Below are 5,412 nucleotides of genomic sequence, written 5' to 3'. Positions count from 1 at the left end.
TTCATTCTTTTCTATACATTACAACAACAACACAAGATTATATGTATATATGCAACACACTCACTAATCAAAGTCTAACTCATAGTACATCCATTTCTACTCATTATCACAACAAACTACATAAAATAATTAATCCATCACCCGGCCCATACATAACACCAAACATATCGCCACACACCACTTACTATTTCCATGATTTTCATTCAACTCAACTTGTACAACACACGTAAACCTCCCTAATACATAGCCTTCACCTTTCCTTCAATTTCTTCACTTGACTAGAGATTGGTAGGTCATTAAATGCTTGGCTTACTCCAACTACTACTCCATGTTGTTAAGGACCTTCCATTTGGTAGGAAGGGTGAAAGAAAAATTTTGAACCATGTTGCCTCTCCAAGTGCCAACCATGGGAACCCTCTCCCTTCTCACTTTTTTTTTTTGTTTTTGCTCTCTCATGTAACACACACATATATATATAGCTATATAAGCATGTGAGGGCACATGGTCTTTTATTAAAAATTTCTTGGAGAAAGATGAAATATCTTAAAATCTAAGTATGGAAAAACGCGCCCACTTTTCTCAATATTACCATTTTTGTCCGTCATTATGTCCGTTTGCGAATTTCTCGTTTCGTCCTTAGCCTCAATTCCATACTAATAATAGTCATAAATAATGGCAAGCAACTCGTACATTAAAATAATTTTTGGGAATGGTCTTGCCCTTAACTTTCCGTCGACTTTGAAATTTCCAAACGTACAAGACGAGGTTATAACATCTCGTCGGCGGCATCAATTTCGCTATGGCAAGACCGCTGTGCGTGGCGGCACCATGCGTTCAAAACACCCGGCCCGTGGATTTTTAACTCTTTCCGAAACTTATTTTACCACTCTTAATCATTTAAACACCCCATAGGGCTTACTATATAAGATCGTAGGCCTTGATTGGGGAAGGGTTTGCGAAGTATTAAATAACGACCGAGCGAGACATTACAGTGAAACTGAAACTCAGTTAAAGTTTTTTTCTTCTCTTCTGCAGATGTGCTTTTATGGTGTTTAATTATCTTCCTTATATGTATATATTTGTGCATTTGGAGCTGATCCAAGGTTTTTGTGGTAGTTGTGGATTTGGTCAACCATAGCATCAAAGTGGAATCTAAAGGAGCTCAAGGATATCCAGAAAGATCCTCCTAGCCATGCGGCGAATCTATCAAAAAAAAATAATCAAAGTTTATAAAAATTTATATTAAATTATTTCAATAAAGTAGTAAATTGAGGTGTGTATATATACATATATTTATGTATACTAGTTTTTAGCATGTGCGTTGCACGTATGTTCCAGATCAATTTGTATAAATTGTTAATATAGATTAAGTAATACTAAAACATTTAACTAATGAGTAATCGTTCTTCTAATAGTGAGGAATTTACGTATTTGTTATGCTCCTTTTGGCTGCAACTGCCAAATTTTAATAATTGGGAGAATGCATCTCAACCGTCGGATTCAATTAAGTGAACTCATCAAAGCCACTTCTCCCTATGATTAAATCTCTTTCGCCCTGAAGAATATATCTCAGCTGTTTGATTCAGTTTACTGAATTAATCATAGCTGTCTATCTTCATCCGCGATTATTCCTCCTTCGTCCAGTTGTCACTGATTGCACGGTTCAGTTTACGCCACGCCACACTGCTCCACTTTACTAAATTAGCTCCTCTAGGCCTAATCGATCTTATTCACTTCGTAGACTCCGACCACCTCCAATCATAACATTAACTTCTCTATACGATTAAATCTGCTTCGCCCAGCTGTCATGAAATGAGGGTTCCTGATTCTGCACCTCACTATTCCACCTTTACTAACTCAACCCTACATCCCCAAATCACTTTTATTTCTCCTTTGTAAACTACGACAACCTCACATCCTAACATTTTTTGATAGTTAGTGATTTGGTCAACCACGAAATGCAAGCAGATTCTCAAGGAGCTCAAGGATTCCCAAAAAGTTCTTCCTACCTCTTGCAATGAATCTATAAGAAAAATTCGGTGTCTATACAAAATTATATTAAATAGCTTTGATAAATTAGTAAATGAGGGTGATATATATATATATATATATATATAGAGAGAGAGAGAGAGAGAGAGAGAGAGAGAGAGATAGAGAGAGAGATACACACACTAGCTTTCAGGACGTGTGTTGCATGTGTGTTCCAGATTAATTTGTATAAATTTTCAATATAGTTTAATTAATATGAAAACATCTAACTAATGTGTCACGACCCAACCGGAGGGCCATGACGGGCATTCGGAGCTAACCCGCCGGGCACCTCTCATCGTACATTCACAATCATATCTAGGTGAGCCACATAGCTAACTCGCAATCTTATGAATCAATAATACAATTTCCATCGGGCTAAAGCACTTTTATATCAACATCACCAACTATGCCCATTTACATATACACAAGCCGACAAGGCTAGCAAAATGATATACAAAAATATGAGCCGACAAGGCTATGAGACATCTAGCCATACACAACAATCTACGAGCCTCTAGAAAGAGTACGTAACATCATATAGACGGGATAGGGCCCCGCCATGCCCATATATACACAAAACAATAGTACTAACAGTGCGCAGCCTCCGAATCAAGTGGAGCTACTCTAGCGATCCGAATAAGCGACCTAAGGATTGAGTCTATCTTCTTGTCCACCTACGGGCATGACGCAGCGTCCACAAACAAAAGGACGTCAGTACAAACAATGTACTGAGTATGTAAGGCATAATCAATAGCATAATAGAAGCATGAAAAATACCATAAGACGGAAGAGTCATGGGATGATATAGTCATTTATACCTCTAGCGATGTTCATCATATTTACTTACCCTTTTTCTAATGGAAACCTTCCATTACATACACTTACATATATAGTAGTACCATAACCAACCATAAGGTTCAGTTTTTCACATATCCGACCATGACAAGGCTCGATGTTATGCATACCTAGCCCTATCAAGGCTCAGTATTATCCGTACCCAACTGCAATGGTGCGTGCGTAATAGATATCATACCCGGTCATATAAGCTCGGTGTTACTTAATAGCCATACTCCTATATATATATATATATATATATATAGGAGTACATAAGTATCATCAACATCATCATTTTCGTTATGTCTTTCCTTAAAGGATCCACTATCATAGGAGGAGACCAATGGTATCGGGAGAATATCAAGAATCATGAGCTTTAGTGATTCTTGGAATGAAGTCATCATGGAAGATATTATGTATTTCACATGAAGGTATCCATCAATGGGATCATGCCTTAAGAAAGAAGGTTAGCCTTACATACCTTTCACGCCTTCTTAACTACTTACGTTCACCTCCCAAGCTTGAGAAATCTACATTTAAAAGGATTCATACCAAGGTTAAGTCGTAATGACACTCTTAAGTTCAAACTAGAATAATTCATGAGCTAATGTAAATTGGGTAGCATTTTCCTATTTCATGGACTTCCACCATATAGCAAAACAACTCCTAAATAACTATAATAACATCCACAATATCATAATCAAGTAGTCATATTCCATGAAGTCTCAAAATTCATTCTCATATTCAACTTATATCAGCAACTTCACACCAACCCTTTACACAATCGTATACAATACTTTCTTGTCATCATTATCACCCTTCATAACGAGATTATACTCATAACATTCTAACAATGATAACCCAAGTTAAGTTATTACCGAAAATATCATGAAAGCTACATTTGAACTTCATCTTCTACTTCCTTCCCTCATCCAAGTTATTCAACAACCAAGCATGCTTAATAGCATGAAATAGACATGAAAACTAACCTTTTATCACATAGGATTGATCTTGGGATCAATTTATCAACTTGAATGAAACCCTAGCTTCAACACCCAAGAAACTCTTGAATCCTACAAACCCTGGTGAGTCTCCCAACACTTGAATTTCTTGATTCTTACCTCTTGATCTTTGATTTCTCTTGAGTTTAGTCCAATATATGTATGGGAAGGTTCTAGAGCTCTCAAGAGTTTGGGAGAAGTGGGAAATGAAAAATAAGAACAAGGGTCATCTCTTTATATAAAAAGAACAAAGCTGCCCGACCCGATTATACACCCATTTATACGGTCCGTACAATTTTATATGGTCCGTACAAATGGTTGTATAATCCCACCATGGGATAACCCCTCTCTGGAATGGTTATACGGACCATTATACGGGCCGTATAATTTATACGGTCCGTATAATTGGTCGTACAACCCATATTTTTCCGAAACTTTCTCTTGTCGATTCGATCAACCTCTAATCCTTATGGAACCTTATTGACACTTATATAACACATTAACCATCTAAAAAGTCCTATAGCTCCTCCTTAAGACATTACTAAATAAATATTAGCTCAATTATTGCGAAAACCTTTCCAAACATGACTTACATCTCACTTCCTTTGACGAACTTAGTTCCACCGATTCATATGATTTCAAAGTCTTGTGGTACACACTTAAAGCTATCAAATACTCTCCTTAATCTCGTAAGTACTTCATGTTCATCTTAAGCTTGTGCTAGTTCACTCATAATGCTACAATCCGAAATCTCAGATATGTAACATAATGAGTAATTTTTCTTCTAATAGTTATGATTTACTTGACTTGTTATGCCCCTTTTAGTTGAAATTGTCAGATATTAAAAATTGGGAGAATGCATCTCAGCCGTTGGGTTCAATTAAATGAACTCATCAAAGTCGTCCACTTCTCCCTACGATTAAACCTCCTTACCCCAGCTGTCATGGAATTAGCATTCCAAAGTTTGTCACATCACTACGCCACCTTCATTTACTCCACCCTAAATCCCCAAGTCGTTACTCATTTCTCCATCGTAAACTCCAACAATCTCATATTCTAACATTTTGTGGTTATAGGGGATTTTGTGAACCATGGAATCCAAGCGGATTCTCAAGGTGCTCAAGGATTTCCAGAAAGATTCTCTTACCTCTTGCATGGGCTTGGACTTGCTTTGATTATGTGTAGGCTTGTTGTGCTTTAGCCCTTCCGTGGGCTTTTATCAAGGAAAACCATTTTTCAAGTGGTTGTGGTCTCTTTTCTATTGCTTTACAAAGGGGAACCAAAAAAAAAAAAAAACAACGTGCGACTTGAAGGACAAGAGCCTCTTTGCTTAAAAAAATGTGGCATGTCAAGTAAGTTCTACTGAGATTTTCTCTCTTTTTGAAACTGAAACTCAATTAAAGTTTTTTTTTTCTTCTCTTCTTCAGTTATGCTTTTGTGGTGTTTAACGGTCTTCCTTATATGTATATATTTGTGCATTTGGAGCTGATCTAAGGTTTTTGTGGTAGTTGTGAATTTGGTCAACCATGGCTTCAAAGTGGAATCT

This window comes from Lycium ferocissimum, chromosome 10, assembly GCF_029784015.1.
Source record: "Lycium ferocissimum isolate CSIRO_LF1 chromosome 10, AGI_CSIRO_Lferr_CH_V1, whole genome shotgun sequence".
NCBI lineage: Eukaryota > Viridiplantae > Streptophyta > Magnoliopsida > Solanales > Solanaceae > Lycium > Lycium ferocissimum.
Note: the sequence above shows the minus strand (reverse complement) of the source record.